Source organism: Kogia breviceps, chromosome X (assembly GCF_026419965.1).
Source record: "Kogia breviceps isolate mKogBre1 chromosome X, mKogBre1 haplotype 1, whole genome shotgun sequence".
Lineage (NCBI taxonomy): Eukaryota > Metazoa > Chordata > Mammalia > Artiodactyla > Physeteridae > Kogia > Kogia breviceps.
In genome coordinates, this window is record NC_081330.1 from 54,817,914 (window position 1) to 54,845,346 (window position 27,433).

Genomic DNA, 27,433 nt, shown 5'->3' on the forward strand with positions numbered 1-27,433 from the left:
CAGGGTGAGTGTCCACATGTGCAATCTTCCTTTTTCCCTTAGTTCTCTCCCAGGAGCACAAGACCGTGCTTGATATTTTCTTCCTGTGCTACCTGATTACGTGTGTTTCTTTCTTACAGGCTTCGTTGTATAGGAGTCCTTCTGCCAGTTTACAGTTAGTTTTCTATAAAAATTGTTCCACATTTAGATGTATCTTTATGTGTTCATGGGAGGGGAGATGAGCTGCATGTCCTCTTACTCTGCCATCTTGATCTCCCTCTCCTGAATAGACATTTTTTTTTCTGAAGAAGACATATAGAAGGCCAAAGGGCACATGTAAAGGTGTGCAACATTACTAATTATTTGGGAAACACAAATCAAAACCACAATGAGATATAACCTCACACCTGTTACAATGATTATTATCAAAAAGGCAAGAAGTAACAAGTGTTGGCAAGGATGTGCAGAAAAGATAACCTTCATACACTGTTGGTGTGAATGTAAATTGGTGCAGTCACTATGGAAAAAAATATTGAGACTCTTCAAAAAACTAAAAATACAATGACCATATGATCCAGTGATTCCACTTCTGGGTATTTATACAAAGAATACATAAAAACTAATTTAAAAATATACACCCCTATGTTCATCACAGCATTATTTACAATAACCAAGATATGAAACAAAATGTGTGCTCACCAATGGATGAATGGATAAAAAGATGTGGTATATATATATATATATATATATATATATATATATATATATATATATATATATATATATATATAATACTCAGCCATAAAAAACAATGAAATCTTGTAATTTGCAGCAACATACCTGGACATTGAGGGTATTATGCTAAGTGAAATAAGTTAGATGGAGAAAGATGAATACCATATGATTTCACTCATATGTGGAATATAAAAAACAAACAAAAATAAGTGAACAAACTAAATGAAACAAAAACAAACACATAGATGCCAAATACAGAGTAGTGGTTATCAGAGGGAAAGGATGGGGGTGGAGGAATGGTGAAATGTGTAAGTGGACTTAACAGTATGATGATGAATGGAAACTAAAGTTTTGGTGATGAGCACACTACAGTGTATACAGAAGTAGAAATATAATGTTTTACACATGAAACTTATGTAATGTTATAAACCAATGTTACCTCAATAAGAAAAAAGTAACCAGTGATAATTTTTTTTTAAAAGTTGCTCAACACCACTAATCATCAGGGGAATGAGAATTGATACCAGTATGTGATATTGCCTCAAACTTGTAAGAATGACAATCATCAAGAAAAAAAGAGATACATTTTTGCAAGGATTCAGAGAAAAGGGAATCCTTGTGCACTGTTGGTGTAATTGTAAACTTGTTCATCCAGTACAGTGAGCAGTATGGAGTTTGCTCAAAAATTGAAAATAGAGCTACTGTATGATCGTTCTGGTTTGTTTTTGCTTGTGGATATCTAGTTATAACTCCTCATTCCTTCACTGCGAGCTACACCTGGTGATTTCCATCCAAAGACTACAGTGTGTAAAGAAGTAACATAGACTTTTATGGTTGAAGAACCTGACAAACACCTATTTTGGCAAGTTATCAAGGTTAAAAACTCAGTAGTAAGTTGTGTTTATAACATGTATCCTTGGTTTGATGTAATGATAAGCACTTTACCTCCATAGTCTTCTTCCAAAAAATCAATAACCAGAATCTAATCATGAGAAGAACATTAGACAAACCCAATTGAAGGGCTTTCTTCAAAATATCTGATTAGTACTTTGCAAACCTGTCAAGGTCATCAAAAATAAGGATATTCTGAGAATCTGTCATAGGCAAGATGAGTCTAAGGAGATGTGATTACTAAATGTAATATGTCATCTTGGATGAAGCTTTTTAGCAGAAATAAAGACAACAGGTAAAATTTAAAGAAATCTGAAAAAAAGAATGGACCTTAGTTAATATTAATGTGTCAATAATGATTCATTATTTTTGATAAATGTACCATACTGATATATTAACAAAGGGGAAACTGAGTTTTGATTATTTGAGAATACTATATTATCTTTGCAACTTTTATGCAAATGTAAAGCTATTCTTAAAAAAAGTGATTAAAAATAGGTTATTATCAGTGCCATCTTCTCTCTAGACTTTTTTTTTTTTTAATTTCTGCTTCCTTAAGGCTATTTGATTATTCTTTGATAAATCACCTACTGTCAGAACCCTCTTGGGGGAATCCTGTCTCTCATGGTATATGTTCTATACATTTAGAGAATATGTTATTTTTTATATCTTAGATTTTGCCTGCGGTATTCAATTATATCATAAGTTATATAATTCCTGTTTGGGTTTACTCTTTCATATCTTTTCCTTAGAGCTTACATGCTTTATACTTTCAAAGATCATTCACTTAAAAAATATTTGCTGAGTATCTAATATATATGGAGGCATATGAAGATACATATATATCCAGTAGTTTGCTAGACACTAAGAAAAGAATAATGAAGAAAACAGATATAACCCTAATGGAAGATAGAGGATAATCTAGAAGGTATAGCATGTGAATTTATTAAGGATTCTAGGTTAGTATATATATTAAGTTAGATTTAAATCCTGACTTTATCATTTATTAGTTATTTCATCTTCAGTGACTTAATTTCCATAAACCTCAATTTCCCAATCTCTAATATTAGTAAGCAATACCTGCCTTATGTGGTTGCATGGCATTTTAATAAGATAATTCATATAAAAGACTTACATGCACAGGTTAAAAATGCTTAAGAAACGTTGGCAAATATTTTTAAAATTTGGCTTACCTCAGGCATATCAGCTTTTTAAATAAATGCCTAGAGGGCAAAATTCTTATCTGCTATTTTCCATTAAGTTATTCCTGGTCAACAATCAACATTTATATTATTCCTTTGGCATATGCATTTCTTGTTTGTTATACTAGAGCAATGTTTTCATCCTCATTTTTATATTCTACTTAGCACAGTGACGTGCATATATTGATGTTGCTGATTATAGGTATGTAATTAATAGCCATAATATTTTCATGAAAATAATCTGTGTGGCTATTTATTCAGCTAAATACCACCATACCACTGTACTGAGACTGTATGGAAAGGACTGTGCCAGTGCAATGGAAAGGAGCCATATATATTTTAATTCCACTAATATTTATTTTCCTTACCAGCCAGCAGCCAGAGGAATTGGTTTTCATTTCATTAAAGTCAAAGTCCTTATAGGGCCCCCTTATTTTTATTTTTAAAAGTGGACATAATATGGAAAGAGAGAGTGATGACAATGTCAAATATTAATTCAAAAAGAAAAAAAAATAGCTGTGTATTATCCCCTAGAGAATGAGGGAATTATATTCTCAAAAATCCAATTTTCTTTGTTACTAAAAGATTAATTTAAAATAATAGAAAGATCCTTAGTTTCTTTTGAAGTTGAAGAGGTTGCTGTGGTCAGTGTTAAGCAAACTTGATGGTTAGGATTTCATATCTGAGCTGTTATCACACAGTATTACTAAATCCCTGGTTATACATGGCATTTAGTGCTGGTTGAAGTATTCTGTTTAACATGGATATTGTGAAGGACCTCTTTCTGTTAACCATTTGTTTCAAAAACATCATTGACAAAGGTTTTCTACTTACATTTCTTGTTCCTGAGAAGAAAATAAAGGGACATGTTTACTGCTTATGACTAAACAAAATACTACTTACAAAACTGCCTAAGAACTCTATGTTATTTCAGTTCTGACACAATTATATAATGTTTTCTACCAAACCATGGCAGTTGTTTTGTTGTTTTATACAAAACTGTTTATTTTTGTTTATTTTTGATCATTAGCCTGCTTTTGTTTTGAGCAATAATAACATTTATCATATAATTCATTATGGTAAATTAAAATAAGCCCCATGCTTTTTAGACAATATATCATAGCCTACATTGAAGTCAGTTTCTGTACATTCATGACAGAATGATATCTACCTTCATGTATAGTTTAAAAAAAAACATTGCAAAAAATAGTCATAGTTTCTGCTTCTTCACCTGTAAAATGAAGGAGTTGTATGAGATTGTCTCTAAGATGTCTTACAATTCTGACATTTTGTGAATTATGAAAGATGAAATCAGAATAAGTTTCGAAAGAGTGCAAGAATTGTACTAATGCTTCATGAAAAAAATCTTCAGGTTCTTTGGACTTTAGCCAGGTAGGTTACACATCCTGTAATAATAAATATACTACTTTCTAAGGAATATATTTAAAATACGCACAGAACCTGCTAAGTTGGATATTCTTGCTTGAGATTCAAGATTTTTTCATGCTTCTGAGCAACTCTTTTGCATACTCCTTTTGAGTCTATTTCTTTATCCATTTTGAACAGAGAGCTACTAATACATAACCAAATTTTTCTCACCAACATTTGCTTTGACCTGTGAGTTTGAGATAATCATTACGATGGAGTGCAGGAAAATGTTTGGATATAGCTATTCTAATTAGAAATTATGCTTCTAAATTATACAAAGCACAAAAGTGGACTTGGTAACTGTTAAATCTTTTTAATTCCACAGAGTGCTAGGTTGTTTAAAGTGTTTAATTTTTAGAAATTCTAACTATGCTAAAGATTCTCTTTCTGCCCACTTGGAAATGGTGAGGATGAGTTCCTTGGTCTCACCAGAAATTTTATCCTTGCTCAACGTCACAATATTTTACCTAAGCTTACCAGTCATTCTTTTACATAAGATGTTTGATTCATTTGGCATGGTCTTTTTTTTTTTCTCTTAGCTTTTATTATTTTACCAACCATCTGCTTTGGTGTTGAAATCAAATGTCCCAGGAGCCAGATAGTGCACTATAGGAGACCAACAAGAATAGATGGTGCTTCCATTTTACACATATTGTTAAAATGCTCTGATACAGTGGTATAAAAATTTTTCTAATTAGTGCATGAAGTCTGCAAATTTAGTATAGATTTTTACCCTTATATCTTATTTTATTCAACTTTCTTAAAATATCCTTAAAACTTCTTGTGACTTCTTAATGAGAAAAGACAATAGTTCCATCACACAACTATTGATAAATTATTAATTATCATTCCTAATATAGAGCAACTGATATTTAAAAATTTAATATCCTGAAATATATATATCAGGAAATTAAAATGTATATATATACAATATATATGTATATATGTAAATATATGTATATACAATATATTCATATCTATTATGTGTATATAATTATGTATATATGTAATTCATACTTCTCCAGAAATTATATTGTAAAATATTATTGTGTATATATGTGTATATATATATATATTCTTATATATAAGTGAAATGAATGAATGACAGTGATGGGAGGGAAGAATTAGTAGTGTTTGTTATTATAAAGTATTATTGTAAATGTACAGATCATGTTGACTTTGAATGTATCTCACAGTTGTGGTAAACCTCAAAGCATACAGCACCAGCAACACATAAATCCTTAATTATGGGGGTAGAGCTGAGGAAATAGACTCAACCAGGTCATCAGTTAATCTGCAAATTTGAGATTTCAACTCTATAGTTAAGAAATATGGGGAGGAAAAGACAACTAGTCCACTCTCTCATGTGGAGACCTTGAAGATATGAAATATGACAGAAAAAGACCTGAGAGTTTCGTATTTTATTCTTTTTAGGATTTTTTTTTTTGTAGATTTCAAGAATTGTACTTGGAAAAAAGATAAACACAAACATTAAAGGTACAAAGTAAATTTTTACAGAAAAGATTATCAGATGTTAATTCTGAGGTGATAGAAATTAAGGAATTATCAGAAACTTTAAAATACTTTCTATAACTAATGTTCCAACAGGTTAAGGTAAACCCACTTGAAATGACTAGAAAGATATGTTCTCAGAAACTAAATCAAACTTGTAAAATAGAACTAACTGGAAATATTATGACCAAGTAATACAATATCTTAAATGAAAAATTCACTGAGTGGACCTACTAAAATAATGGGGAGAACAGAGGAGAGAATCAGAGAACTTGAAGCTAGATCAATAGAAATTACGCAATCTGAAGAACAGAGAAGTTATATTAAAGAATGAAGAGAGATTCAGGGAACATTGTAACATTATATAAATATTTACTATATGTGTTATTGGAGTTACAGAAGGAGAGAAGAAAGACATTGGGGAAGAAAGTAAATATTGAAGAAATAATGACAGAAAACTTCCCCAAAGTGGACAAACGTGCAAATTTAAAGATTCAACAATTTCAACCTCAGCAAATCCCAAACTCAAAGACAACCATGCCTAAATGCATAACAAAACTGCTAAAAATGTAATGATAAAGAAATAAAACTATTGAAAACAGCTGAAGAAAACCAATATGTATTATACACAAGGAATGATTTAATGTTTGTATATTTCTTACCAGACAACATGGAAACCAGAAACAGAACAATATCTTTCACATACATAGAAAATATCAAGTGAAACTATTCTTCAGGAAGAATTTTTTATTTAGAAGACATTATCAACTAAGGCAAACTAGTAAAATCTTTCTCCACCAGAACTATTGGGCATGAACTTCTAAAAGAAAATCTTCAGGATGAAAGATAATGATATCAGAAAGGAACTTGAAAGCAAAATAAATTGAAATGGTAAATAGTTGGTATATATATATATATATATATATATATATATATATATATATATATGTCTATTTATCTATAGATGGATGTCAGTACCATATTGTTTTGAATACTATAGCTTTATAGTACAGTTTTAGATCAGTAAGTGTGATGCCTCTAGCTTTGTTATACTTTTTCAAGGTTGCTTTGGCTGTTCAGAGTCTTTTCGGAGTCTGTATGAATTTTATTATTGATTTTTCTATGATTCTAAAAAGAATCATTGGGATTTTGATAGGGATTGTGCTGAACCTGTAGATTGGTTTGGGTAATATAGATATTTTAACTATTTAGTCTTCCAACCCATGAACATGAAATATCTTTTCATTTATTTATGCTTTCTTTCATTAATGTTTTATATTTTAAAGAGCACAAGTTTTTCACCTTCTTAGTTAAATTATTCCTAAGTATTTTATTTTTGCAGTGGTAATTGTTAATTAGGTTGTTTCCTTATTTTTTATTAGGATAATGTGTTGTTAGTGTGTAGAAATGGAATGATTATACATGTTGTTGTATCCTGCTACTATACTGAATTTATTAATCCTAACAGTTTTTCACTGTCTTTGTTTTCTACATATGAGATTATGTCATCCGCAAACAGAAAATTTTGCTTCTTCCTTTCCAATATGTATGCTTATTATTTCTTTTTCTTGTCTAATTGCTCTGACTTAAAAACAAAATATAACATGTTGGTGAGGAAGCAGAGAAACTGAAAACCTTGTCCACCATTGGTGGGAATGTAAAAGTTGCAACCACTATGGTAAACAGTATGGAGGTTCCTCAAAAGACTTAAAATGGAACTACCATACTATCCAGAAATCTCACTTCTACTATCCAAAATAGTAGAAATCTAGATCTCAAAGAGATATCTGTACTCCCATTGTCAATGCAGCATTATTCACAATAGCCAAGATTTGGAAACAACCTAAATGTCCATCAACAAATGAATGTATAAAGAAAAATGTGATGATGGATAGATAGATATAGATAGTAAAAACAGGGATGAACCTGGAAGGCACTATACTACATGAAATAAGCCAGTCAGAGATGGACAGATACTGCATGACTCCACTAATATGAGGTATCTAAAATATTCAAACTCATAGAAAAAGTAGAAAGGTGGTTTCTAAGGACTGGGATGGGGGAAATGGAAAGTTGCTGTTCAATTGGAAAAAAATTTCAGTTATACAAGATGAATAAGCTCTGCAGTGTAACACTGTGCCTAGTTAATAATACTATATTATTGTTAATTTAATATTTTCCTAAGAGTGTAGATCTCAGTTGTGTCCTTATACTTTATTAAAAATGAAAAAACAGAAACATAAAAATGTAAAGTATAATTTAAATATTAATTGCCTATACAAGATAAACTAATTCACAGAGACAATACCTCATTACTTTTATTCTTCACCACAATATTTTTAAGCCTCCAGGACAACACTAAACGTCTGGATTCCAATTTACTTAGAATTCTTAAACTTCATTTTATGATCTCTTCTCCCCCAATTCCACATGCTAAAACACTTTCTCTGTGCTTCTTGCAACTCAGTCATCATTAGAATCCCCTATATCACCAACCAAAATTGAAAAGTAGAAAAATACAAGTTTTAATTTTACCTTCACTTATTTTTGTTTGATATGCTTATTTTCCTTATATAGATCCAAGTTTATGACCTATATTATTTTCTTTCTCTGTAGAGAACTTCTTTTAACATTTTTTTCAAGGCACATCTACTGACAACACATTTCTTCAACTTTTGTTTGTCTGAGAAAGTCTTTCTCTTTCATTTTTGACAGATAATTTCACAGGGTACAGAATTCTAGGTAGGTGGTCTTTTTCTTTCAAAACTTTAATATTCCATTCCACTCTTTTATACTTTGCATGATTTCTGAGGATGTAATTCTTATATTTGTTTCTCATAGGTAAGGTGTTTTTCATAATAGTTCTTAACTTCTATGTACTTAACAACAGATCATCAAAATACATAAGGCAAAAAACTGATAGAACTGCAAGAAGAAATAAGAAAAGCCAGTATTATAGTTGAAGAATTCAATGTCTCTCTTTCAGTAATTGAGTGATCAATCAGGCAGAAAATCAGTAAGGATATAGCTGACCTGAGCAACACCATAGATCAGCATGATGTGACATGTATAGAATACCTCATTCAACAGAGTAGAATCCACTTTCTTTTCAGCTTTCATGTAACATTCACAAAGGCAAACCACATTCTGGGCCATAAAACATGCTTGAACAAACTAAAAGAATAGAAATTACTCTGTGTTCTCAGACCAGAATGGAATTAAACTAGATATTATAACAGAAAGCTTGCTAGAAAATTGCAAAATATGTGGAGATTAAGGAATATACCAATAAATAAGACATGGGTAAAAGAAGTCACAAGAAAAAATTAAATATTTTAGACTAAATGAAAACTATAATAAATGTATCTAAATCTGTGGGATGCAATGAAATCCATTATTAGAGGGAATTTGATAGTTTTAAATACATATAATAGAAAAGAAAGGGCACAAATCATTAAACTAAGATTCTATATAGGATACTAGTGAAAGAAGAACCATTTAAGCCTAAACTAAGAATACGAACTAAATTAATAAAAACTAGAGCCAAGAGGACAATTGACATAAGCAAGATGGCAGAGTAGCAGATACCAAACTTAGTTCCTCACTAAAAAAAAAATAAAAAAAAAAAAAAATTCAAAAGCTAACTACAAATGAAAATAGCCCTGGCTGAGAGGCATCAATTGTCCAAGTAAGAAACTTACAAAACAGTGGAACAAAAGCTGAAGAATAATCCCACAGAAAGGATTGCTGGGGAGATCAGTTTAGGTGAGACTTCTGGAGATGGCTAGGAATGAAGAAGAGCAAGGGCTATCAATATCTACAGAGGTCATTGCCATTGGTTTCCCAATGGTCTGCTTTGCTGAGGACCCTAGCAGCCTTTGCTGCTGAGGAACTCAACAGCCCCTATGAGAGAAGTAAACTCCCTTCAACTTTAAAAGAGAGGACCCTGTAGTGTTCCTGCTAGAGTACCCCAGTGCCCTGCTCATCAGTAGACACTAGCAGTCTAGTTTTCTTCACTAAAGCAGGGGTCCCTAATCCCTGGGTCATGGCTCAGTACTGGTCTGTGGCCTGTTAGGAACTGGGTCACACAGCAGGAGGTGAGTTAGGGTGAGCAACCAAAGCTTCATCTATATTTACAGCTCCTCCCCATTGCTTGCATTACCGTCTGAGCTCCACCTCCTGTCAGATCAGCAGTGGCATTAGATTCTCACAGGGACATGAACCCCCCTACTGTGAACTGCAAATGCAAGGAATCTAGGTTGCATGCTCCTTATGAGAATCTAATGCCTGATTAGCTGAGGTGTATCTGTGCTGTGTGGTTAGCACTGGGGAGTGGCTGCAAATACAGATTATCATTAGCAGAGAGGTTTGACTGCACAGAGAGCATAATAAATCAATTGCTTGCAGACTCATATCAAAACCCTATCAGTGAGTGGCAAATGACAATTAAGCTGCATCTGGTGGCAGGTTTTATAGTGGCAAGTGAGTTGATGTACTTCAATTGTACAGCTGCATCTGGTGGCAGAGTCTGACACTTATTTGATTATGCACATGGCCCGACCATTATTTTATTTACCACTTCCATCTGTGTCTGTTTCCTGTACTCTGCAATTGTCTCAGTAACAGTTTTGGTAAGCCCATGATCTAACTCTAGCCAAAATTAGTAAAAAAACAAATGTCATTGGAGAGCTTCTTTGAAAAGGGGGAAAGATGTAACGATGAGACAACAGAAGACTGTAAGACTGTCAACCAAAAGAAAGATGCATTTAAAAGATAATACCTAGAGTACTCTTAAATTATGGGTTCACTGCAACAGGTGATTCACATTCTCTAAGCCTGCTTTGTATAATATGTGGCAACCAGCTACCCAACAAAGCCATGAAACCTTCAAAACTGCTTCCCCACATGGAGACAAAGAACACTGCATTAAAAGACAAGTCGTTGGAGTTTTTCAAAAGAAAAAAAAAAAAAAAAAAAAAAAAAAACACGTGAACATGAAGAACAGAGGCAATTATTGAAGGTCACCACTTCATCAAATGTATCTGAACTGAGATCATCACTCTTAGTGGCTAACCACATTGCTAAAGCTAAGAAGCCCTTTACTATTGGTGAAGAGTTAATTCTGCCTGCTGCTAAGGTCACTTGTCGTGAACCTTTAGGAGAGGCTGCAGTTCAAAAGGTGGCATGTGTTTCTGTTTCAGCTATCACCATAACTAGAGGAATGATGAAATAGCAGAGGATATTGAGCCACAATTGTTAGAGAGGATTAATGAGTCACCGTGGTATGCAATCCAGGTTGACGATTCTACCGATGTTGACAAAAAGGCAATAATGTTTGTTTTTGTGTGATATATTTTTCAGGAGGATGTGCATGAGTTTATGTTATGTGCACTTTTGTTGCCAACCAACACCACAGCTACAGAACTATTCAAGTCTTTGAATAATTACATATCAGGAAAACTGAATTGGTCATTTTGTGTTAGTATATGCATGGATGGAGCAGCTACCATGACTGGACAGCTTTCTGGTTTCACTACCCTGGTCAAGAAGGTCGATTCTGAATGTGAGTCTACATACTGTGTCATACCTAGAGAAGTGCTGGCTAGCCGAAAAAATCTCACCTGAAATTAACAACATTGGGCAGGATTTGATTAAAATTATGAACCACATTAAAGTACATGCCCTTAAACCATGTCTGTGAGGAGATGGATGCAGAGCACACAAGTCTTCTCTTATACACAGAAGTGAGATGGCTTTCCCAAAGTACATCACTTGCCAGAGTTTCTGACTTATGAGAGCCAGTCCAGAGATTTCTTTTAGAAAAACAGTCACCACTGGCAGCACATTTCAGTGACACAGAATGGGTCGCAAAACTTGCTTACTTGTGTGACATATTCATCGTGCTTACTTGTTTGACATATTCAACCTGCTCAATGAACTCAGTCACTTCAGGGAAGAATGACAGCTGTGTTCATGTCAGCAGATAAAGTGGCTTCATTCAAAGCCAAACTGGAATTATGGGCGTGAGGAGTGAATATTGAGATTTTTGACCTGTTTCAAACATTAGAAGAGGATTTGAAAGATACTGAGCCAGGGTCTTCTTTCTCCCAGCCAGTGCATGATCACCTATCTCAGCTTTCAGAAGAGTTTGAACATTACTTCTTAACCACAAAAGACCCCCAAATTGGAAAGGAATGGATCCTTGACCTATTTATGAATAAGCCAGGTGAATTGACTTTGTCTGTGCTAGAAGAGAATCAACTACTTGAGATCGCAAATGACGGTGGCCTTTTAAATCTCCATACATTCTGGACTAAAATCAAAGTGGAGTATAATATCCTGAGATTGCCAGATAAGCACTGAAAAGCCTACTTCCATTTCCAACACCCTATCTTTGTGAAGCAGGGTTTTCTGCAGTGACAGCAACCAAAATGAAATTATGGAGTAGACTGGAAATAAGCAACACACTTTGAGTGTCACTGTCTCCCATCACCCCCAGATGGAACCATCTAATTGCAGGAAAACAAGCTCAGGGCTCTCACTGATTCTGTGTTATGCTGAGTTGTATAATTATTTCATTATATATTACAATGTAATAATAATAGAAATAAACTGTACAATAAATGTAATACACTTGAATCATCCTGAAACCATTCCTCCCAAGCTCATTCCATGGAAAAAATCTTTTCCATGAAACTGGTCCCTGATGCCAAAAAGGTTGGAGACTGCTGCACTAAAGTAACCAACAACCATCACCACTGTGGAACCTCAAGAGGGAAACACTGTTCTGCCTGTCACCAAAATAAACTGCTATTGCATCTCCCCAGGACCAGGGCTGCCAGTTCCAACCCTGAAAACCTGTGCATGTCTCTTACCTCAGAGCCCTGACTTCTCTGCATGTATCTGCATTTCAGATCCCTGCTCTGCAGCTGCAATGTACAAACCTGTCCTCCAAACCCCAACTGGAATCCTCACATTTCTTGATTTCAAAGTATATTAAAAGCTACAGTAATTAAAGCAGTGTGGTTTTCAACAATTTTCCTCATTATTTTCATGTCATTGAGTAGCAGATTCGACTAGACTTTTTATTCTGTAGAATGTCTCCTAGTTTGAATTTATCTGATTGATTTCCCTTATTTTAGTGTCTGTTACTCAATGTGCTAAGGGGACAAATAAATGAACATCATTCAGGAGCTTGTTAGACGTTTGTATGTGTGTGAATATTTAGTAGCAGTAACAGTGGTTGCTAGCTTCCTTTATCCTTGTATTACCTTTACATTGGAAATTAGATGTAGTAATTGAATTACATCCAAATTCAACATTTTTGACCATATATTATGTATGTGATGTTCTGTATAACATACTTCATTACAGTTAGCACATTATCAGGAAGAACATTATGCTTGATATGTCTGTTCCAGTCTTAATGATGCTGTTTGGTTAGTTGATTCAGATGGAGGTCACCTAGTCCCTACATTATTAAATATATATTTTTACTCATATATTTTACCCTCATTACCAACAATTTGGAGAAGTTTTATCATCCTGAAAATCCCCATTAGTATTTAATCTATTGTATTTAGCATCCACTGATGATACTGGATGGAATAATTATTTTATTATGGGGAGCACAATAGATTTTTTACTCTATTCATTTTTATACATAAATTATCTGGAATTATATTGTAAAGAAAAGCCCTTATCAACTAGGGATATTTGGTTATATTGAAAAAAAATTACAAAGGAAAGACAAGATAATATCAATTTTCCACTTTAATTACATGCATACCTCATTTTTGTGTTCTTTGCTTTATTGCACTTTGCAGATAGTGCATTTTTTTTTCACATTGAAGGTTTGTAGCATCCCTGCCTTAAGCAAATCTATTGGCACAATTTTTTTCCAGCAGTGTTTGCTCACATTGCATGTCAGTATCACATTTTGGTAATTCTTTTGTTCATTATTATTTATTTGTTATGGTGACTTGTGATCAGTGATCTTTGATGTTCCTATTGCAAAAAGATTGGGACTCACCAAAGGCTCAGAAAATGATTAGTACATTTTAGCAATAAAATATTTTTAAATTAAAGTATGTATTTTTTTAAACATAACACTATTGTGCACTTAATAGACTACAGTAGAGCGTACATAACTTATATGTACTGGGGGACCAAAAAAAATTGTGTAACTCACTTTATTCTGATGGTCTGGAACTGAACCTGCAACACTTAAGAGGTATGCCTATATATACATTCAGAGTGAGGAATTACTGTGCTAGCTACCTCCTAAATTAGATTTTTTAAAGAATAAATGTACCTTCAAGTTTTGCCTATGCAATTGGCATAATTTTATAAATTTGTATGTGAGATCAATTAAGAACTGTTATGTTATGTTACAAATTTTGAATATTTTTTTAAAGCTTCCCTAATTCAAATGAAAAAACATTTTTAAATAGATGAAGAATGGTTGGGTGTTTGAACAGGTACTCTTTATACATGAAAAAATGAGCTTATATTGAACATACTCAACATTTGTACAATTATTTAGCTAGGTAGCCCAGTCTAGATATAGATACATGATCAGTTGAGTTATGATGAGTCTATTAAAAACTTACAACCTCTATTTCAAACATTATTTGGTTTGGTAGTTTCAACAGCTGAATGGATATGTTTGGTCACTATTACATATAAATTTAAATAATCTATCAATCTTTGAAGGGCTACTACAGTTGAGTTATCTAGATGACCAAAATAATATAGTTTTGGGGATGGTGTCAGTTTTAATCAATAAATAGACTATATCAATCTTTTGCTAATCAAAACAGATGAAATATTAATAATTGGAATGTCTTTTATGCCAAAAACTTACTGTGGAGAGAAATAATACTTTGAACTGTAAGAATATCTTGAACTGATAAACTATCAAAATGGCATACTCATTTAAATCCTCATAGTATAATAGACTAGACAATAAATATTTCATTTTATACAGCAGTGAGTCCTTTACTCTGAAGGAATTTACATTCTTAGTTAACGAACTTAAAAAGCAGACTTGGAAAAAGAGTGAAGGAGACAATAACTCAAAACACCCATGACTGGATTTAATATATTTTCTTAGAAAAGAAAGAGTCAGAAAATCTTTGTTTAAATATATCAGTGCATTTACAGAAGAGGTCAAGATGGCAGAATAAGAGGACCTGGTGTTCACCTCTCCCCACAAGTACATGAAGAATACATCTACAGGTAAAACAATTCACACAGAGCACCTACTAAACACTAGCAGAGGACCTTGGACCCCTAAAAGGACAAGAAAAGATCCCGTGTAACCAGGTAGGATGAAAGAGAGAAAAGGAAGAAAGAAAAAGGGAGAAAGGGGATGGCACCTGCTTCCCTGGGAGGGGAGCTGAAGGAGAGGACAGGTTACTGCACCTGGGGAAGCTCCTTCACAGGCAAGGTCAGCTGAAATGGGGGAGTGTTTGCTTCAGGGGTTATCAGAGGAAAGTGCAGCAGCCGGTCTGTGGCAGGCAGGGCAGAATGAGACTTGCACAGACAGTCCGTGCCACAGCCTTGCGTTCTGCAGCCTGAGACAGGAGTCCAGTGCTGGCAGGGGCTGAGTGCTGAAGAGTGGAGTTTGGAGAGCAGACCTGGGAAGAGGACTGCTGTTGGTTGTATGGAGACAGCCTGAGGGGATGGGAGTGAGGAGTTCAGCAGTGGGGAATGCTCCCTGAGGAAGCACAGACTGCCTTGGAAGCAAGGCACCATTTTTGAGTGGTTCACAATGGGTGGGGCCACCATCACAGCCTCTCTCCCACAGCAGCCCCTGCCTCTGCGGGCACTGGGAAGGATTCACACCAGAGTGACTGCACGTGCACCAGTCATTACTGCCTTGTCTCCCTCATACCTGAGTGCACTCAACCCATTTGGTCACCGCCTCCTACTGGCCCCTGCCTCCCTGGGCACTGGTGGAGAGTTCCCACCAGAGCAAGCACATGAACCAGAGTCATTTCCACTTTGTCATCCTCACTCCTGAATAAGTGCACACACTCCCAGTCTGTCACCATCTCCTGCCAGCCCCTGCTGTCACAAGCACTAGAGGGGAATCCCATCAGAGCAAGCACACATGTCTCAGTCATTGACGTCTTATCTCTCTCTTACCTGAGCAAGCATGTGCACCCCAGTTGGTCACTGCCTCTTGCCTCTCACACCTAAGCAAGCAGGCATGTCCCAGTCAGTTCCTGCTTTTGCACCCTTTCACCTGGGTGGGGAGCAGACACCTAAGGGTGACCCACACACAGAGGTGGGCCAAAATCAAAGCTGAACCCCAGGGGCTGTACAACTAAGGAAGAAGAACTAAAATCTCTCTGTGCAGCTGAACAAGCCATGGATTACATCTGAGGGATTGGCTTGGTAATCCCAGTGTATGCTGAACATTTGAATGGACAAAAATTGTTCACACTTTAGAAGGGTCTAGCTTTATCAGCTGTGGACTTTGTGGCCATGTACATGTGGGAGTTGGGCCAGGCGAGACCCTAAGCTGTCCCTGAAGTGCCGATGGTGGGTCCAGAGACTTACCTAGAGCTCTTGGAGGGCCTCTTGGGGAGGCAGGGGTTGGCTGTGGCTCACTGTGAGGGCAAGGACACTGATAGAACAGGCCCCAAAGAATTTTTTTGGTTTGTTTAGTTGTTGCTGTTGTTGTTGTATTTTTATTTTTTACATTTTTTAATATATTTTATATTTTCTTATTTTCATTTTATTTTTTTTCTTCTGTTTATTTTTGTTTGTTTGTTTTCATTTGCTTGGTTTTGGGGAGGAATTTTGCTTTTTTAATTTTTATTTGTTTTTTAATCTTTTTTCTTATTTTTGCTTCTGTTTGTTAGTTTTTTATTTTTGTTTTTGTTTTGTTTTTATTGTTTGTTTTGTTTTTTGTTTTTATTTAGTTGTTTTCTGGTTTTCTTTGTTTTTTTCTTTTTGTTTCCTTGGTTTTATTTTTATTGTTAGTCTTGCTTTTGTTTGTATATTTGTTTCTTTTATTTTGGTGTTTTTTTGGTCTGGTTTGTTTTTAATTATTTGTCTTGGTTTTTGTCTGTTTTCTTTTCTTTTCTCTTTGTTTTGCTTTTTGTTAGTTTTTGTTTGGTTTGGTTAGTAGGTTTTTACTTTTTGTCTTGGTTTTCGTTTCTCTGTTAGCTTTCTTTTATTTCTTTTTTCTGGCTGAGTTACGCAGCTTGCAGGGCTTGGTTCCCTGGCCAAGGGTCGAACATGAGCCCCTGTAGTGTGAGCACCGAATCCTGGCTGTTGGACCACCAGAGAATTCCCAGACCCAGATAATATTAATTGGTGTAAGCTTTCCCAGTTTTCCCCATCTCGTGCCAAGACCCAGATCCACCAAACAGCCTGAAAGCTCCAATGCTGGAGTGCTTCAAGGCAAACAACCAGAAAGAGAGGAACACAGTCTCACCCATCAGCAGACAGGCTATATAAAGTTGTACTAAGCTCACAGACACCCCAAAATACACCAAATGACATGGCCCTGCCCACAAAAAGAACAAGACCCAGGTCCATCCATCAGAGCACAGACAGTAGTCACTCCCACCAGGAAGGCTATACAAGCCCCTGAGCCAACCTCACCACCAGGGGGCAGTCACCACAAGCAAGAGGAACTATGACCCTGAAACCTGCAGAAAGGAGACCACAAACAGAGTAAGTTAGGCAAAATGAGATGACACAGAAATATGCTGCAGATAAAGGAGCAAGGTTAAAACCTAAAAAACCAACTAAATGAAGAGGAGATAGGCAATCTACCTGAAAAAGAATTTAGAGTAATGATAGAAACGATTATCCATGACCTTGGAAAAATAATGGAAGCATGGATTGAGAAGATACAAGAATGTTTAATAAGGACCTAGAAGAACTAAAGAAGTAACAAGCAGTGATGAACAATACAATAACTGAGATGAAAAATACATTAGAAGGAATCAATAGCAGAATAACCGAGGCAAAGGAACAGATAAATGAGCTGGAAAATAGAATGGTGGAAATCACTGCCACAGAACAGAATAAAGGAAAAAGAATGAATATAAATGAGGACATTCTCAGAGACCTCTGGGACAACATTAAATGCACCAACATTCGAATTATTAGGGTCTCAGAAGAAGAAGAGAAAGAGAAGAGGTCTGAGAAAATATCTGAAGAGATTATAGTTGTGAACCTCCCTAACAAACATGGGAAATGGAATAATCACCCAAGTCCAGGAGGCACAGAGAGTACCATAAAGGATAAACCCAGGAAAAACATGCCGAGTCAGATATTAATCAAACTCACAAAAATTAAATACAAAGAAAAATATGAAAAGCAACAAGGGAAATGCAAAAAATAACAAACAAAGGAATCCTCATAAGGATATTAGCTGATTTTTCCCAGAAACTTTGCAGGCCAGAAGAGAGTAACATGATATATTTAAAGTGAGGAAAGAGAAAAAAATACAACCAAGAATACTCTACCCAGCAAGGCTCATGTTCAGAATTCAATGGAGAAATCAAAAGTCTTACAGACAAGAAAAAGCAAAAGAATTCAGCATCACCTGACCAGCTTTACAACAAATGTTAAAGGAACTTCTCTAAACAAGAAACACAAGAGAAAAAAAAAAAAAAAAGACCTACCAAAACAATTAAGAAAATGCCAATAGCAACAAACATATTGATAATTACCTTAAATCTAAATGGATTAAATGCTCCAACCGAAAGGCACACACTGACTGGATGCATACAAAAACAAGACCTGTATATATGTTGTGTACAAGAGATCAACTTCAGACCTAGGAACACATACAGAATGAAAGTGAGGGGACAGAAAAATATATTCCATTCAAATGGAAATAAAAAGAAAGCTGGAGTAACAATATTTGTATCAGACATAATAGACTTTAAAATAAAGACTATCATAAGAGACAAAGAAGGACACTACATAATGATCAAGGGATCAATCCAAAAAGAAAACATAACAATTGTAAATATATATGCACCCAACATAGGAGCACCTTTCTATACAAGACAAATGCTAACAGCCATAAAAGGGGAAATCAACAGTGACACAATAATAGTGGGGTACATTAACACCTCACTTACACCAATGGATAGATCATCCAGACAGAAAATTAATAAGGAAACACAAGCCTTAAATGACACATAAGAACAGATAAACTTAATTAATATTTATAGGACAATCCATCCAAAAACAGCAGAATACACTTTCTTCTCAAGTTAACACGGCACATTCTACAGGATAGATCACACCTTGGGTCACAAATCAAGCCTTGGTAAATTTAAGAAAACTGGAACCATGTCAAGCATCTTTTCTGACCACAACGCTATGAGATTAGAAATAAATTATAGGAAATAAGCGTAAAAAACACAAACACATGGAGACTAAAGAATATGTTACCTAATAATCAATGGATCACTGAAGAAATCAAAGAGGAAATCAAAAATACTTAGAGACAAAATAATAACAAAAAATAATAATCCAAAACCTAAGGTATGCAGCAAAAACAATTTTAAAAGGGAAGTTTGCAGCAATACAATCTTATCTCAAGAACAAGAAAAATGTCAAATAAATCACCTATGCTTACACTTAAAGCAACTAGAGAAAGAAGAAGAACAACAACAAAAATACCCAAAGTCAGTAGAAGGAAAGAAATCGTAATAATCGAGCAAAAATAAATGAAAGAGAGATGAAGAAAACAATAACACAGATCAATGAAACTAAAAGCTAGTTCTTTAAGAAAATAAACAAAATTGATAAACAATTATCCAGACTCATTAAGAAAAGAAAGGAGAGGACTCAAATCAATAAAATTAGAAATGAAAACAGGAGAAATTACAACAGAACTCACAAAAATGCAAAGCATCATAAGAGACTATTAGAAGCAACTATATGTCAATAAAATGGACAACCTAGAAGAAGTGGACTAATTCTTAGAAATATATACAAACCTTGCAAGACTGAACCAGAAAGAAATAGAAAATACAAACGACAAATCACAAGTACTGATTTATAAAATGTGATTTAAAATCTTCCAACAAACATAAGTCCAGGACCAGATGCCTTCACAAATGAATTGTTTCAAACATTTAGAGAAACGTTAACACCTACCCTTCTGAAACTTTTCCAAAATTTGTACAGGAAGGAATACTTCCAAGCACATTCTACAAGGCTCCCATCACGCTGATACCAAAACCAGACAAAGATATCACAAAAAAAAAAGAAAAAGAAAATTTGCAGGCCAATATCATGGATGAACATAGATATAAAAATCTTCAACAAAATACTAGCAAACTGAATCCAGCAACACACTAAAAGGATCATACACTATGATTTAATGGGATTTATCCCAGGGCTGCAAGGATTCTTCAATATTCACAAAACAGTGTGATACACCACATCAACAAATTGAAGAATGTAAACCATACGATCATCTCAATAGATGCAGAAAAGCTTCTGACAAAATTCAACACCCATTTATGAGAAATACTCTCCAGAAAGTAGGCATGGAGGGGACCTAACTCAACATAATAAAGGCCATATATAACATACCCACAGCAAACATCAGTCTCAATGGTGAAAAACTGAAAGGATTTCCTCTAAGATTAGGAACAAGACACGGATATTTACTATAGCTGGTATTCAACACAGTTTTGGAAGTCCTAGCCATGCAATCAGAGAAGAAAAAGAAATAAAAGGAATCCAAAGTGGAATAGAATAAGTAAAACCATCATTGCAGATGACATAATACTATATATAGAAAACCCTAAAGTAGCTACCAGAAAACTACTAGAGCTCATCAATGAATTTGGTAAAGTTGCAGGATACAAAATTAATACAGAGAAATCTCTTCCATTCCTATACACTAACAACAAAATATCAGAAAGATAAATCAAGGAAACAATCCTATTTTCTATCACATCAAAAAGAATAAAATACCTAGGAATAACCTACCTAAGGATACAACAGATTATACTTAGAAAACTATAAGATATAGATGAAAGAATTCAAAGATGACACAAACAGATGGAGAGATATACCATGTTTTTGGATTGGAAGGATCAATATTGTGAAAATAACTATACTGCCCAAAGCAATTTACAGATTCAATGCAATCCCTATCAAATTACCAATGACGTTTTTTTCAGAGAATTAGAACAAAAAACTTTACAATTTATATGGAAACACAAAAGACCACGAATAGCCAAAGCAATCTTGAGAAAGAAAAATGGAGCTGGAAGAATCATGCTCCCTGACTTCAGACTATATTACAAAGCTACAGTAATCAAGACATGGTACTGGCACATAAACATGGTACTAGCACAAAAATAGAATTATAGATCAGTGGAACAGGATTGAAAGCCCCGAGATAAACCCACACATCTATGGTCAATTAATCTATGGCAAAGTGTGCAAGAATACACAATGGAGTAAAGACAGTCTCCTCAATAAGTGATGCTGGGAAAACTGGACAGCTACATATAAAAGAATGAAATTAGAACACACTATAACACCATACACCTAATTAAACTTAAAAGTTTGCACAGCAAAAGACAATGAACAAATTGAAAAGACAATCCTCAGAATGGGAGAAAATATTTGCAAACAAAGTAATTGATAAGGGATTAATCTCCAAAATATACAAACAGCTCATGCAGCTCAATATCAAAAAAAAAAAAAAAAAAAAAAAAAACAACTCAGTCAATTAATGGGTGGAAGTTCTAAATAGACATTTCTCCAAAGAAGACATACAGATGGTTCAAAAGCACATAAAAAGATGCTCAACATCTCTAATCATTAGAGAAATGCAAATCAAAACTACAATGAGGTATCAGCTCACGTTGGTCAGAATGGCCATCATCAGAAAATCTACAAACAATAAATGCTAATGAGGATGTGGAGAAAAAGTAATCCTCCTGCACTGTTGGTGGGAATGTAAATGGGTGCAGCCACTATGGAGAACAGTATGGAGTTTCCTTAAAAAACTGAAAATAGAGCTACCAAATAGTCCTGCAATCTCACTCCTGGGCATATATCCAGAGGAAACCATAATTTGAAAAGATACATGCACCCAAATGTTTATTGTAACACTACAATAACCAGGACATGGAATCAACCTAAATGTCCATCAACAGAGGAATGGATAAAGAAGGAGTGGTGCATATATACAATGGCAGAATACTCAGCCATAAAAACAAGTTAAATAATGCCTTTTGCAGCAACATCGATGGACCTAGAGATTGTCATATTGAGTGAAGTAAGTCAGACAAAAACAAATATTATATGGTATCACTTATATGTAGGATCTAAAAAAGGCTACAAGTGAACTTATCTCCAAAACAGAAATAGAGTTACAGATTAAAACATAAATTTATGGTTACCAGTGGGTAGGAGGGAGAGGGAAAAATTGGAAGATTGGGATTGACAAAAACACACTACTATATATAAAATAGATAACTAATAAGAAACTACTGTATAGCACAGGGAACTCTACTTAATACTCCATAATGGCCTATATGGGCAAAGAATCTAAAAAAGAGTGGATATATGCATATTTATAACAGATTCACTTTACCGTACACCTGAAACCAACACAACATTGTAAATCAACTATACCTCAATAAAAATTTTTAAAAATAACATAGATAATTAACAAGGATCTACTGTATAGCACAGGGAACTCTGCTCAATTTTCTGTAATAACCTAAATGGGAAAATAATTTGAAAAAGCGTAGACACCTGTATATGTATAACTGAATCACTTTGCTCTACACCTGAAACTAACACAACATTGTAAATCAACTATACTCTGGTATAAAATAAAAATTAAAATAAAACATAAATAAATATATCAGTGCATTTATATATCTACAGGCAAAATAGTGAAAATTATGGCCATATATATATATAATTAAACTATACACATATAGCTTAATTGATGATTTGTGTAGTAGTGGTATGGCAAAACTAGTGAAAATATCCACAATTTTCTTAGCATCAATTTTGCTTTTTCTTTAATAGTGCTTCACCCTGTTGAATGCTGACAACTGAAAGCATTTAGGTGATTATTAAAATGTAAAATTCACCACTAAGCCATCTATAAGTTAAATCTACCCCAAGGATTCAAAACTAGATACAAGAATTGTGCTCATTGTCATCCCCTTAATACCAGATGGAACTGTTCAAAACAATAAATGTAAGTCATTCCCACTTTACTGTTACTAATGTCTTTATATCACAAAGGTATGTCCCAAGGCTTTCATGAATCTCTAAATTTGTAGATAATCCAATAGTACTTAACTTCCTCCTTGTATTAGAGATTTTAAGGAATTAATTCACATTTTTGTGCTGGCTGACCTGTGCAAAATTTACAGCATAAGCCTGCAGGCTGGAGACACAGAGAAGAGTTGTAGTTGGAGTGCAAATGTGATCTGTTAGTATTAAAATTCCTTCTTCCTCTGAAGAGATTAGAATTTTTCTGTTAATTCCAGGCCTACTCACATATGGAATGTAATCTGCCTTATACAAAGTCCACTGATTTAAATGTTAATATTATCTAAAAAATACTTTCATAGAAACACCCAGAATAATATTTAATGACAAATCTGGGTATCATGGCCTAGTCCAGTTGACACATAAAATTTACCATTACACCCCATATAAATGAATTTGCATTCAATATTTTAATTTTTTTAATTTTAAATTTTTAAAATTAACCCATAAGACCTTCAATGATTTACTCTACACACTACATCATTCTTATGATAGCACTCCATAAGCTTAACTGAATCATCAGTTTTATCCCTCCAGTGGAATTATCATGTGTATTAGTTTTTTATGCTGAGTAGCAAATTTGCAAAAATTTAGTAGCTTAAAACAATACAACATACTCTGACAGTATCTGTGGTCCAGCAGACTGAGCACAGATTATCTGGGTTTTCTACTCAGGGTCTTTCAATTATTTTAATCAAGATGTTAGCCTGGCTGCATTGTCATATGGAGACTTGACTTGGGAAAATTTTTCTTCCAAATTTATTTAGCTGTTGGCAGTATTTATTTCATTCTGGCTATATAATGGTGGACCACACCATTTTTTTGGTTAACATATGGAAGGTTAGCATCAGGCCCTAGAGGCTGTCCACAGTTCCTAGAGGCCACACACAATTCCTTGTCATGTAGGCTTCCTCAATATAGTTGCTCCATTTACCAAGCAAGAAGAGAGAATTTCTAGCTCCAGTTGGCTAAGACAGTTTTCTAAATGGTAACATAATTATGGAGATGAAATTCCATTACCTTATCCATATAATGCAACTCAATCAAGGAATAATATCCTATCACATTTGTCACACTCTATTGGTTAGAAAAAAGTCACAAGTACCAGGGATGGTCTAGAAATCCCCTACCCCCCGTGTATTAATAACAAGTGATGAATAATTATGGATGCTAGATGTGGATACTGAAGGTTAGTGAGGCCCACTCAATAGTTAATTTCTTCATTCAATTTTCATAATACTAACAATTCAAATGTGAAGCTCAGCAAAATTTCAAATGATTATATATTATAATATCTCACTCATGGTCAGGTTATTTCCTAAATGCTAAATTTGTGATTGCTAAGGATACAATATATTTTAATCCAAGGAACAGAAACTCAAATATCTAAAAAATCAAGTAGGAGAAGAGAGAAGATGGCAGAAGGTTAAGATGCAGAGATCACCTTCCTCCTCACAGATACATCAGAAATAAATCTACACGTGAAACTGCTCCTATAGAACACCCACTGAACACTGGCAGAAGACCTCAGACCTCCCAAAAGTCAAGAAATACCCCATGTAACTGGGTAGGGCAAAAAAAAAAGAGTAAACAGAGACAAAAGAATAGGGATGGGACCTGCATCAGTGTGACAGACCTGTGAAGGAGGAAAGGCTCCCACACACTAGAAGCCCCTTCACGGGCAGAGACAGAGGGTGGTGGAGGGGGGAAGCTTCAGAGCCAGGGAGGAGAGCATAGCCACAGGGTGCAGACAGCAAAGCAGAGGGATTCCCGCACAGAGGATCGGTGCCAACCAGCACTCACCAGCAAGAGAGATTTGTCTGCTCACCCGATGGGGCGGACGGGGGCTGGGAGCTGAGCCTCGAGCTTCAGTCGGATCCCAGGGAGAGGTCTGGAGTTGGCAGCCTGAAAACAGCCTGAAGGGGTTAGTGCACCACGGCTAGCTGGGAGGGAGTCCGGGATAAGTCTGGAGCTGCCAAAGAGACAGGAGTCTTTTTCTTGCCTCTTTGTTTCCTGGTGCGGGAAGAGGCGGGTTTAACTGTGCTGCTTAAAGGAGCTCCAGAAACAGGCATGGAGCTGCCGAAGAGACAAGAGAATTTTTCTTGTCTTTTGCTTCCTGGGGCACAAGGAGAGGGGATTAAGCACACCACATAAAGGAGCTCCAGAAAAAGGCTTGAGCCATGGCTGTCAGTGCAGACACTAGAGAAGGGTGTGGGGCACTAGGATTGCTGCGGCCACCACAAAGAGACCTGTGTGGGAGCATAGGTCACGCTCCACACCTCCCCTACCAGGAGACTGTGCAGCCCACCACTGCCGGGATCCCAGGATACAGGGAGAGCTTCCCCAGGAGAATGTGCAGTGTGCCTCAAACTGGTGAAGTGTCACGCCGGCCTCTGCTGCAGCAGGCTCGACCTGCATCTGTACCCCACCCTCCCCCCAGCATGTGCCAGAGCCCCTGAATCAGCTGTTCCTTTAACCCTGTCCTGAGCGAAGAGCAGATACTCTGAGACCACCTACATGCAGAGGCAGGGCCAAGTCCAAAGCTGAACCCCAGGAGCTGTGCAAACAAAGAGGAGAGGGGGAGGTCTCTCCCAGCAGCCTCAGAAGCAGTGGATTAAAGCCCCACAATCAACTTGAACTGCCCTGCATCTGTGGAAAACCTCAATAGACAGTGAAATATCCCAAGTTGAGGAGGTGGACTTTGGGAGCAAGATATATTATTATTTTCCCCTATTTTTCTTTTTGTGAGTGTGTATGTGTGTGCTGCTGTGTGAGATTTTGTCTGTCTAGCTTTGCTTTCACCATTTGTCCTAGGGTTCTGACAAACCTGTTTTTTGTTGTTTATTTGTTTTTCTAATAAAATTTTTCTTCTTAATAATTATTTTAATAACTATATTTTATCCTACTTTATTTTGTCTTCTTCCTTTCTTTCTTCCTTTATTCCTTTCTTTCTTCCTTCCTTTCTTCCTTCCTTCCTTCTTTTCTTACTTCTTTCCTTTCATTCTTTCCTTTCTATTTTTTCTCCCTTTTATTTTGAGCTGTATGGATTAAAGGCTCTTGGCACTACAGCCAGGCATCAGGGCTGTCTCTCTGAGGTGGGAGAACCAACCTCAGGACACTGGTCCAAAAGAGACCTCCCAGCTCCAAGCAATATCAAATGGAGAAAATCTCCCAGAGATCTCCATCTCAACACCAAGACCCAGCTTCACTCAATGACCAGCAAGCTACAGTGCTGGACACCCTATGCCCAACAAATAGCAAGACAAGACTACAGGCCCATCCATTAGCAGAGAGGCTGCCTAAAATCATAATAAGGCTACCAGCAACCCAAAACACACCACCAGACGTGGACCTGCTCACCAGAAAGACAGATCCAGCCTCATCCACAAGAACACAGACACTAGTCCCCCCAACCAGGAAACCTACTCAACCCACTGAACCAACCTTAGCCACTGGAGACAGTCACCAAAAACAACGGGAACTACAAACCTAAAGCCTGCAAAAAGGAGACCCCACACACAGAAAGAAAAATGAAATGACAGAAGAACACACAGTAGATGAAGGAGCAAGGTAAAAACCCACCAGACCTAACAAATGAAGATGAAATAGGCAGTCTACCTGAAAAAGAATTCAGAATAATGATAGTATAGATGATCCAAAATCTTGGAAATAGAATAGACAAATTGCAAGAAACAGTTAACAAGGACCTAGAAGAAATAAAGAGGAAGCAAGCAACGATGAGCAACACAATAAATGCAATGAAAAATGCTCTAGATGGAATCAATAGCAGAATAACTGATGAAGAAGAATGAAAAACTGCCCTGGAAGATAAAATAGTGGAAATAACTACTGCAGAGCAGAATAAACAAAAAAGAATGAAAAGAAATTAGGAAAGTCTCAGAGACCTCTGGGACAACACGAAACGCACCAACATTCGAATTATAGGGCTCCCAGAAGAAGAAGAGAAAAAGAAAGGGACTGAGAAAATATTTGAAGAGATTATAGTTGAAAACTTCCTTAATATAGGAAAGGAAATAGTCAATCAAGTCCAGGAAGCACAGAGAGTCACATACAGGATAAATCCAAGGAGAAACATAATAATCAAACTGTCAAAAATTAAGTACAAAGAAAACATATAAAAAGCAACAAGGGAAAAACAGCAAATAACACACAAAGGAATCCCCATAAGGTTAACAACGGATCTTGCAGCAGAAACTCTACAAGGCAGAAGGGAGTGGCAGGACATATTTAAAGTGATGAAGGAAAAAAACCTACAACCAAGGTTACTCTACCCAGCAAGGAACTCATTCAGATTTGATGGAGAAAGTAAAACCTTTACAGACAAGCAAAAGCTGTGAGAGTTCAGCACCACCAAACCA